The sequence below is a fragment of the Lycium barbarum genome, chromosome 3 (genome assembly GCF_019175385.1).
Source record: "Lycium barbarum isolate Lr01 chromosome 3, ASM1917538v2, whole genome shotgun sequence".
NCBI classification, from domain to species: domain Eukaryota; kingdom Viridiplantae; phylum Streptophyta; class Magnoliopsida; order Solanales; family Solanaceae; genus Lycium; species Lycium barbarum.
Window position 1 is genome coordinate 93,956,904 of NC_083339.1, and position 12,428 is coordinate 93,969,331.

Consider the following 12,428-nt stretch of genomic DNA (forward strand, 5'->3'; position numbering starts at 1 on the left):
ATTTATGAATATTATTAGTAAGGGAATATTAGGAAAGGCTAAGGGCGAAAAGGGAAATTCGCAAAGTGGCTCATGGTAATATTGTGGAAGGCTAGGGGCAAAATGGGAATTTCACAAATAATTCAAGAAGGTTCTTGAATGAACCATGGTAGCCGTCCAAGCAAATGGTGGGCTTGGCCCACATGGCTAATTAATTAGGATTATATATATGACTTGCTAGTCATATTTCTCATACAAAAACTCTAGAAACTTGGAGAAAAAAAAAAGATAAGAAGAAAGAAAGTTGAAGGCATTCGGCCATGAATGGCCAAATTTGGCCCCATGGAAAACTTATCAAAAAAATTATTTCTTCTAGTGTTCCAAGCAATTGGAAGGTCCTCTTTCACATGGAACGATTGTTGGAGCAAGAAAACCATTCATTCTTGCAAGTTCATAACCCTAGCCAAGTAAGAAGACAAGTAGAAGAAGGTAAGGTTTCATCTTCTTTTGTATGTTGTGGATGGTTTGTATATGTTGTAGGATGAAGAAATGGATGAAATTCATGAAAATATGTGTGTGGAAGTGGTGGCCGAAAATAGGGTGGTGTTGTGAGATGTGATTAATTGATTTTATGTAGCATTTTGATTGTTGTTGTGTTGTGGATTTTATGATGTTAAATGAAGATTTAATGGCTTGAAATGAATTTGAAATTTTTGTGCATTATTAAAGAAGTTAGTCTGACATCAGTGTGGTTTCTTATATTTATAAGAATAAATTTCTTAATGTATGGGTTGTTGACATAATTCATGAATTTGGAAGTGAAACATGCGTTGGAAGATTCTAAGGTGGGTTGTTGTAATTGACTTTGAAAGAAGGAAGTGTGTTGTTATGGTTTTTGTTGCATTTGGAAGGTTGCGGGTGAAATGGCATATTGGCTAGATTGTTTTAAATATTGTATGACTTGTTTGAAGTATTCTTGAATTGTGGTTGTAAGGTCTTGGGCAAGTATTTAATGTGTAAGCATTGATGTTGGATTGACTATATGTGATGGAATTGAATATAAATGAAATGCCGTTGAATTTTGTGACAAGAGTTGTTAATATTAGAATGTACTTTAGATTGATCGTTGAAACTGTTGGTATGATTGTTGGTATTGTTGTCGATAATTTGGCCGAGTTGCATTCTCGGATTGTTGTTGATGAAATTGGCCAAGTTAGATTCTCGGGGATGTTGTATTTACAGGGGAAATGCTGCCGAAATTTCGGCAGATTATAAGTGATTTTATTTGGAAGATTAAGACAAGTATATGTCGATGTATCTAATAATTATGCAAAATCTTCTTGAATGTAGAATAGCAAGTTTGGACAAATAAGCGTGACTAATTGGTCGTGGGACAGGTATGTAAGGCTTACCTTTCTTTCTTTTGGCATGATCTATGTGTAACGAGCAAAAGAACGTATATGTATGATTTCAAAGAAATTCCTGCTCTTAGAGCCACTAGGATGGCTAACGTTCTTGATTTCCATAAGCTACTTCATACGATCTTGATACGTATTTATGATGTCCGAAGGTCTATGTGATATGTGTCCGAATGATATTCGAAAGGTAATCGATATGACTAAAGTCTTGATTTTTCAAATGCTAACACATTCGACTATTCCATCGAGTCTTTGATATGTACATATGATTCCAAAAGTTATATTTGATTTGATCTATACGATATCCGAAAGATATTTGATATGATTATTGCTTCGATCTTCGAAAAAAATGGCTTCTGAAATGCTCGTTGAAGGTTCTGTACTTCAAACGTCCATAACTTTCTCATACTAAGTTGGATTGACCCGAAACTTGTTTCCGAGCCTTCAGGAGTCGGTAAGTATACTTGTCTATCGAGTCTTGATTTATGTGCATATGGTTTCGCATTATTCTGTTCGTGCAAGCCTCAATTTGGATTTCACTAAGCCCGGGCCAGGACATGTTCTCGTGCGTATTTCACTGCATTATTCACCGAGTCCCTCTCACTTGCGGGCCGGGACACGTTATATGTATATGATGTTATGATGATATGGGGATGGTGGCCAGGATGGCATATGATGATTTTATCCACCGAGACCCGCAAAAGAGGGCCGGGACATTTATATGTATACATGATATATGATGTTGACAGGCATGATTCTACCCACCGAGTCCCTCACTTGAGGGCCGGGACACGTTACGCATATATGACATATGATATGGACATGTATGATTTTATCCACCGAGTCCCTCAATAGAGGGCCGGGACACGTTATTTGTACATATGATATATGACATGGATGTGCATGATTTTTTTTATTTAAAAAGGCAAGTACCTTGATGTTCTAAAAGGCCATACTTGATTTTGGTAATTCTCTGTTTGAGTCATGATTCTGTTTCCTATATTTCATGCCTTACATGCTCAGTACATTTTCCGTACTAACCCCCTTTCTTCAGGGGCTGCGTTTCATGCCACGCTGGTACACCCAGATGAGTACAGGACACTGTTAGAAGATGCTTCAGCTGGATTGGAAACTCCATTTGTTCTTGGAGTGTTGCCGAGTCAGAGTAGATGTGCTGTAATGTTTGTTCGAGACTAGAGACTTTGCAGAAAGAGTCGTGGGTGTAGGATGTCAGTTTTGTAAGCGGCTCCATCAGCCGATGTGTCTTTATGTATTATGTTATGGATTCCATAAGACTACAAAACTGGCCTGATTCGAGAAAGATAAAAGAAAGATTTGAAAGCTTACTATGTATTTTACTTTTATTTGATTTCAGAGTCCGAACAAATTATGTATGTATTAGGAGTCTGTGGGTTCGCTCGGCTCCAGACGTGGGGTCGGGTGCCCATCACACCCTAGGAGATTAGGGTGTGACAGATATATAATCAGTAGAATAGTGTGAAATAATAACAACACCCTCAGGGTCTAGTCTGAATAACACAAGAGCATCTAAAAATGAAATAGTACAAATTTGGAATACTAATGCATAAGTATCTATGTCTCTGAATAAAATAGGACATAAAGATAGAAAAGTCTTCAAGGCAGCGGCCGGCCATGCTCACCTTGGAAACTCAAAGAGAAAGCTGAATCGACTATCAGCCACGCGTCACACAAGTGGATTCGACCTGATACTCTGCATTCATAAAAGAATGCAGCAAGTGCAGGTCAGTACAAGACAACAGTACTGGTAGGCTTTATCGGTCGACTAAGCATAGCTAACACAATCTAGATAATAAAGCAGATAAGCGGATAAACCAACAAGTATAAATCAAATGTAATCGAATCCAAGTACACGTCATTGCCTAAGTAAAGCATCTAATCCCAATGTGCCAAGTCTGAATATATCAAGTCCGAAATCCAACATCACAAGTACAATACCAAAACATGTCAAAAAAAAAGCCATAATGCAATGCAATGAAATAGTGTATGAATGCAATGCAATTCCATACAAATGCTGTGTACAGATGTACTCCGGACGGAAATATCGACATCTCGGTAGCACAACCCAGTGTGACTCGCAAAGTCTAACTGCCACCCGTCCTGGATCTTTGCCCAATAGACAGACGGGACCCCGGATCTTTGCCCACTGGGGGTTCTCACCGGCACCACTCTGGGGGATCCGCGGAGTCCATGCACTATCAATGATTCCGAAACTAATATCGGATATCGGCCATGCAATCAACGATTCCGAAATTAATCATCGGACATCGACCATCTCACGTCACTCAAGTAAAAGAGTTTTATCAAGTATCAATTTCACTCAATCAACGATTCTGGGATGAACATTAGACATCAGCCATCTCACGTCACTCAAGTAAAACTGAGCCCAACTCATCAAGTGTTTCATCAAATATCATCAATATCCCAACAATGTATCATAAAAATGAGAGTGCGTGCAATGCATGAATCACATCAATAATCATGCTCAATATCACAAGTACCAACTATAGGCACACCAAAAATATATCTGAATCACAAATACCAACAGTGGGTATGCCAATAATATGACTGAATCACAAGTACCAACAGTGGGTACGCCCACAATATATCCGAATACAAATACCAACAATGGGTATGCCAACTATATCATAATCAATAGGATAAAACAGAATTCAATATTTACCAACGACTAATGGCATCGAGCCAGCACTGTAGAACAATCAAATTACACATAACGGGGTGGCTAGCCCCAAACACACAACAGGGCCCAACCTAAGGAAATATCCAACCCGACTTCATACCCGAAGGTTCACATGATATCTCTAACAATATAATCTAAATATGTCCTTTGCTATACAAAGTCTCACCAAAGGTAAGCCATAACCTACCTGGATGGCCGAACCGCAACACCAACAACTCACTCCTTTGCCTTGCCATTCTGCTGAACCTCAGAACCAAAGTAGTCTAAGAATAATCGAAATCTAGATTAGAATCATGAAGAATGATACTAATATTGCTGCTATTCAATTTAGGTCAATTTCAACCCTAGAAATTGGGGAAATGGGCCCACAAGGGCAAAATGGAAAATTCGGAAGCAAAATATCAAATTAGGCACTAGATGATCATAATCCAACCATTATTTGCTGATTTAACTCAAAGATTAACCTAATTTCATATTTCAAGCAAAACCCCCAATATTGAGTATAAACCCTAGCTCTTCGATTCCGAAATTCAACACTAGATATGGAAGATATAGGATTAACAAACTTAGATTCATCAAAATCTAACATAAACATAATCAATTTATCATTACTAAGCCTAGAGAATGTGTTCATCAAAACCCTCTTCTAACTTCCATCACCAAGGGATTATTAAAGGGAAGGGGGAAATCTCGGATGATTATGATTAAAGGAATAGTAAAGGAATAAGAAAGATTTACCTCCAAGAAAATCTCCAAGAACTTTCCACAAAGCTCTAATTTCGAAATGGGAAATAATGAGGGTCTAAAGGCATATTTAGATCACACTTAATGAAATAACAGGTCTGTTACTGCCACGACAATAACGACACCGAAACAGCGACGCCGCTACAGCGGTCTGGGCCAATATACTCTCTGCCGCCCCAGCGGCCAACATACAACCATAGTGGTGCCGCTGGGACGGTCCTGGTGCCGCCAATGCGGCACCAAGTTACCAGAATTCCTCAATTTCTTCAAAGTCCTAGTAAAAATTTCAAACCATTCCCGATGCCATTTGCTCACAAACCACACACGCAAACCCATAAAAAAATACGCTACGAACGTGCTCGTGGCCTCAAAATTCCCAACGGAGGTCTCGTTGATCGAGTCAACCCCCGATACCTCATTCCTATTTCCTAATCCAAGTCCCAAAATGTATCCGATTGCATTGGGAACCGAACAAATTACACACACAAGTTCTAAATTACCATCCAGACCTCTCAGAATCTACGAAATTTCAAAAAAGATTAGTTTACCCAAAAGTCAACTTTTGGTCAATCATTTTTCACTTTAAGCCTATATTTCACAAAATTTGCCCGAATCCGGTCTAGACGCCTTGGGAAGTGTGTCAATGGTCCTCTTGGGTAAAAATGAGCTAATCAATTCTCGGAAAAGGCAAAAATACCGAAAAACTATAACGACTAAACGGGTCGTTACATTATAATCTCTAAAAACCACAAAGAGAAGCGAAGAAAAAAATACAAATCATTTTGTAAAGAATTCCTCATTGATGTCATTAAGAACGAAGTAAATAGTTTTAAACATACGGTTGCAACATGCCTTAATCGGGTCAGTTTCCTCGTCTGATAATTAAACAGTCCAAGGCTCATATTGTGTCACGACCCAAATCGATGGTTGTGGTGACACCTACTCAATCCCCCCGAGTAGGCGAACCACATACCCAAATTGTAGAAACAGGTTAAATAATCGAAAAATTAAATAAGACTAAGTTACTAAGTCTTAAATACTTATCATAACTAGAAATAATCCAACATTCCCAATGTTTGGGCAAAGGGTACAACAATGCTAAATACAATCTAGAATACAAGTCTGGAAATGCCCGAAGGCTACATACTATCTATCGAAGACCAATAAAATAAATAAATAAAGAGGGTCATTCAGGGGTCATGGATGACCAAGTAGCTCACCCTGAATGACCGAAGGATGTCACCCTCACGTATCATCCACGGGGCGTAGAACTGGAGCCTGGATCGTACTCTGCACTCAACAAAAAGTATAGCAAGAGTAGTATTAGTGCACACTTGTGTTGGTAAGTATCATAGGCCGACAATGATTAGCAAACACATGCTAAGTGGAAACAAACAGGTAGCACATAGAGCAAACAAGTATGATCACGTATCATATAGAAGCAAAGTGTCAATCAATCATGAAATCAAACAAAGACAGATATGCGTCACCAATGATCAGTTAAAACATATGAGTGGATGAATTCAATGCAGCAGTCACCTCTCTCGCTCCACTCTCATTCTCTGATTAAGTCCTCAGAGTCTCTCCGTCACTCTCAATCTCCGGCAAAGACCTTAGAGTCACTCGATCACCTTCAATCTCCGGCAAGGACCTCGAAGTCACTCGATCACTCACTTTACCATCTGAACAATATAAGAGAAATACGGAAAACAAGCCATGCATGATATCAATATCGATAACATCACCAATAAACAATCAACAATTACAAGTCATATTACTATCCATGGTGAAATTATCAATATTACTCTTCCCTTTCATGTGATGAGTGAGCTAGTAAGTGACAGAGTTATACATAGGTGATAATCAAAGAAAATATACATATGGCGACAAGCCCACATAACAACTGACGGAACCAACCTAATTGGAATTCACCTCCACTTCATACTCGAAGGCCTATCATGCTATCCCCTTTCCTTTCTACAACTATATACGATTCTCTAATCAGAGCCTAACTAAAATAAGCCGTAACATACATCAATGCCTAGCGGGCGCAATAAACTGTCCAACCTGAGCCTTCCCTTTACAAAGAGCTTCTGAATGGTCGAAGTCTAATCAACATTTTAATCTATGTTAGAACCCGAGTCTAATGATACCCAAATTACTAAAATACGATCCGAGTCAAAAATAGCTTTTAAAAAAGAACTCCAGACCCACAAGGGCAAAATGGGATTTTATTTCAAAATCGGTTTACCCAACAACCAAAATACTTGTATCCCAAAAATCAAGTAAAAAAGCCACAAATTTAGTAACTAATTTCACTATTCCCCCAATTTAAGCCTAGGGTTTCTAAACCACAACTTTTCAACCCAAACATGATCTTAAGCCTCAAATAATGATAAGAATCTATTGGAAATAGTGAAATTAGGATTAGTAACTTACCCCCAAACTTAGATTGACAAAACCTATTTGAAAACCCTTCAAACCGAACTCAAGAACCTGAAAATATGGTGAATGAGGTAGATTTCAGATTTTGGGATTTTTATCACTGGTGCTACAGTTCCTTCTTTGCGATCGCGGTCTTAGACCATGCGATCACAAAGGCTAAATGCGACCCGACTACCCCCAACACTAGTGTCTAAGCGAGACCCTGCACGCGTTCGAGTATAAGCGCGACTTGGCCTACCCCCAAATCGTGTCTTCGCGTTCGCGACACAGTCACGTGATTGTAAGCTAAAGACCCATCTAGCTCGCGATTGCATCCCTCCCAGATTTTTTTGGTATTTTCCAAACTTGGTTTTGGCACGCGAAACCACCCCGGGACCTCTTGAACACAAACTAAATATGCAGACTGACCTTAAATGATAATACAAACCCACCAGCGCACTAAAAATTCCCAACGGAGGTCATCTTGACTTGATCAACCCCCAAACCACAAAAATAAGGTTTCCATCCAATAGCCCAAAACACCTCCGAGTGCCTCGGGTGTCGAACCAACCACCCTAAAAAGTCATAATCAACCATCCGGACCTAATGGAATCGACGAAAACCACAAAAGAACACCAATACCCAAAAGTCAATTGTTAGTCAACACTTTTTTGCTAATTCAACTTAAGGGCTTCTAAGCTCTTCAAAACCAATCCCGATCACCTCGGGAACTATGCTACCCCTCCCCGTGAGTAAAGTACGCACTAACGGAGCCAGGGGAAAGGTCAACAGAGGTAAATGAGGAAAAACACCGAAAACGACCAAACGGGTCGTTACATCATATACCAATCAAGCAATCGTTCGTCCTCGAACGATGGAAGGGGGTGGAAGGAAATACCTGAATCATTAAACAATTAAGGGTATCTACTTCGCATATCCGCCTCGGTATCCTAAGTGGCCACCTCGACCGTACGGTGCTTCCTTTGCACCTTCACTGAAATGATATCCTTGGACCTCAACTTTCTGACCTGTCTATCCAGAATGGCCACTGGCTCTTCCTCAAGCTCCAGATTTTGGTCAAACAACACTGAGTCCCACCGGGTGATGTAGGACCCGTCAAAATCGTATTTCTTCAACATAGAGATATGGAACACCTGATGGGCACCTGATAAACCTGGTGGTAAAGACAATTCATAGGCCACCTTGTCAACACAACGAAAAATCTTAAAAGGATCAATGAACCTCGGGCTTAAATTTGCCCTTCTTCCCAAATCGTATCACACCCTTTATGGGTAAAACTTTCAACAAAACATGCTCACCCACCATAAACTCCAAATCACGAACCTTCCGGTCCGCATACTCTTTTTACCTACTGTGAGCTGCAAAAAGATTTTCCTGAATCAACTTCACTTTGTCCAAGGACTACCTTAACGAGTCTTTACCCCAAGGTCTCACCTCAAACGCATCGAACCTCCCAATCGGAGAATGAAATCTCCTACCATACAAAGCCTCAAACGGTGCCATATCAATACTCGAGTGGTAATTGTTGTTGTATGCGAACTCTGCCAAGGTTAAGAACTGGTCCCAATGACCACCATAGTCAATCACATAGGCCCGCAACATATCCTTAAGCACCGGAATAGTCCTCTCAGACGGACCATCGATCTGCGGGTGAAAAACTGTACTAAAATCCAACTGAATCCCCAATTCCTTCTGCAAAGTCCTCTAACAATGAGAAGTAAAATGAGTGCCTCTGTCTAAAATGATAGAGATAGGCACAACACGCAATCAAATGCTTTCTCTAATGTAGATCCTTGCCAACTTTTCTGAATTGTAGATAATTTGAACCGGAATGAAGTGCGCGGATTTTGTCAATGTATCCGCAATAACCCAAATAGCATCAAACTTCCCCAAGGCCTTTGGTAAACTAACTACGAAATCCATAGCTATCCTCTCCCACTTTCACTCGGGAATGGGCATCCCTCAGTCATACCACTTGGTCTCTGGTACTCATACTTAACTTGCTGACAATTCGAACACTAGGCAATAAACTCCATAATGTCTCTCTTCATCCTACCCTTCCAGTAATGTTGTCTTAAGTCACAATACATCTTTGTTGCACCCAGGTGAATAGAATATCTGGAACTATGAGCCTCTCTCAAGATCAATGGAATCAAGTGACCAACTCTAGGAATGCAAATATGCCCCTTAATCTTCAAAACACCCTCATTATCAAGAATAGCCTCCTTGGATTCTCCACTAGAACCTTATCCCGAATCTTGCATAATTTCACATCCTCAAATTGCTGGGCCTTAATCTGCTCCAATAGAAACGATCTCGCCTCCACACAAGCTAAAACCTTGCCAGGTTCTCAAATATCGAGTATCACTAGACCATTAGCCAAACACTGAACCTCCATGGATAAAAGACGCCCTCCCATGATCAAACGCGCCAAGCTGCCCATACTCATTGCTTTTCGGCTCAATGCATCAGCTACGACATTAGCCTTCCCCGGATGGTAAAGATTAGTGATATCATAATCCTTTAGAAACTCCATCCATCTACGCTGCCTCAAGTTCAGTTCCCTCTGACTGAACGCATGCTGAAGATTACGATAATCTATAAAGACCTCACAATAGACTCCATACAAGTAATGCCTCCAAATTTTTAAAGAAAAGACTACCGCTGCCAGCTCAAAGTCATGAGTGGGGTATTTCTTCTCATAGACCTTCAACTGCCTCGAAGTATAAGCGGTCTCCTTACCCTCTTCTATAAACACACAACCCAATCCAATACGAGAAGCATCACAATAGACAGTAAAATCCTTTTCCTCCACTGGTAAAGCTAAAATCGGGGCTGAAGTCATTAATACCTTCAGCTTTTAGAAGCACTCCTCATACTCATCGGACCACTGGAAAGGCATATTCTTCTGAGTCAAATAGGAAGAAATAGATGAAACCCCTTCACAAGCCAGCGATAGTAGCTTGCAAGGCCCACGAAGTTTCTAATCTTAGTCATCGAAGTAGGCTTGGCCCAATCTCTAACTGCCTCAATCTTCTTGGGATCAACCATTATCCCATCGTTGGACACAATATGTCCCAAAAATGCCACGGAACTGAGCAAGAACTCATAGTTGGAAAACTTGGCATATAATTTCTTTTCCTTCAACAGGCCAAGCACAATTCTCAAATGCTTGGCATGGTCTTTCTTTCTCTGAGAGTACACCAAGATGTCATCAATAAACATGATCACGAATGAATCCAAGTAAGGCTTGAAAATCCCATTCATCAAATCCATGAACACTGCATGGGCATTCGTAAGCCCGAAAGACATCACGAAGAATTGATAATTACTATAACGGGTCCTGAAAGCTGTCTTTGGAATATCCTCTGCTCGAATCTTCAACTGGTGATAACTCGATCTTAAGTCAATCTTAGAAAAGACCGACACAACCTGAAGCTTATCAAACAAGTCATCAATGTGGGGTATCAAATACTTGTTCCGAATGATAATGATAACATTGTTCAACTGCCGATAGTCGATACATATCCGCATAAAACCATCATTTTTCTTCAAGAACAACACAGGAGCACCCCACGGGGAGATATTCGGTCTAATGAACCCCTTACTCAACAAATCTTGAAATTGCCCCTTCAACTCCCTCAATTCTGTCGGAGCCATACAGTGAGGTTGAATAGAAAAGGGTCAAGTGCCTAGCTCTAGATCGATGCAAGATTCAATATTCCGATCAGGCGGCATACCATGAAAATTTATGAGGAAAACCTTCGAGAACTCACTAACTACCGGTACCCACTCTTGGGGAGGAGTATCCGCACTAGTATCTCGAATATGGGCCAAATAATCCAAACACCTATCACGACCCAACCGGAGAGCCGTGACGGGCACCCGGAGCTAACCCACCAGGCACCTCGCATCATACTTACACAATCATATCTAGGTGAGCCACATGTCCTACTCATAATCTCAATGCATCAATAATACACTTTCCATCTGGCTAAGGCTGTTTTATATCAACACCAACAACTATGCCCATATATATATATATATATATATATATATATATATATATATATATATATATATATATATATATATTTATGCATGCCGACAAGGCTATCAAAATGATATACAAAATATAAGCCGACAAGGCTAGAAGTCATCTAACTGTACACACTGTCTACGAGCCTCTAAGAAGAGTATGTAACATCATATAGACGGGACAGGACCCCGCCATCCCCATATACACAAAATAATAGTACCAACATTTGCAGCTCCGAATCAAGTGGAGCTCCTCCACGCAGTCTCTAAATAAGCAGCCTAGGGATCAAGTCTATCTCCCTGTCCACCTGCGGGCATGATGCAGCGTCCACAACAAAAAGAATGTCAGTATGAACAATGTACTGAGTATTTAAGACATAATCAAAAACACAATAGAAGCGTGAAACTAATATAAGGTAGAAGAGTCATGGGATGATAGAGCCATTTATACCTCTAACGATGTTCATCATACTTTCTTACCCTTTTTCTAATGGGAACCTTTAATTACATATGCTTGCTTACATATATAGTAGTACCATACCCGACCATAGAGGTTCGATGTCTCACATACCTGGCCATGACAAGGCTCGGTGTTATACAAATCTGGCCCTCCCAAGGCTCAGTGTTATCCATACCGAATTGCAGTGGTGCGCGCGCGATAAACATCATACTCGGCCATATAAGCTCGATGTTCTTAAAGATCATACTTTGATATATAACACTTTCATTATATCCTTCTTTAGAGAATTAAAAATCATATGATGAGACCAACAGTATCGTGAGAATATCAAGAATCATGAGCTTTAGTGATTTTAGGAACGAAGTCATCTTGGAAGACATTATGGGATTCACGTGAAGGTATACAACAATGGGATCATGCCTTAAGGAAAGAAGGGTTAGCCTTACATACCTCTTTGTCTTCTTAACTACTTAACGTTCATAACCAAAGCTTGAGAAATCTACATTTAAAAAGGATTCATACCAAGTTTAATTCATAAGGACACTCTTAAATTCAAACTAGAATAATTCATGAGCTAATGAGAATTGGGCAGCATTTCCCCTAT

At 40.1% G+C, this 12,428-nt stretch overlaps 1 long non-coding RNA gene across 1 annotated transcript; it reads left to right on the forward strand.

Annotated features, from left to right (window-relative positions):
* Positions 1 to 254: 254 nt before the first annotated feature.
* Positions 255 to 2,731, forward strand: LOC132633951 (uncharacterized). The gene is made up of 3 exons (XR_009579965.1): positions 255 to 468; positions 1,330 to 1,376; positions 2,452 to 2,731. It is a non-coding gene; the product is annotated as an uncharacterized LOC132633951 (long non-coding RNA).
* Positions 2,732 to 12,428: the final 9,697 nt, after the last annotated feature.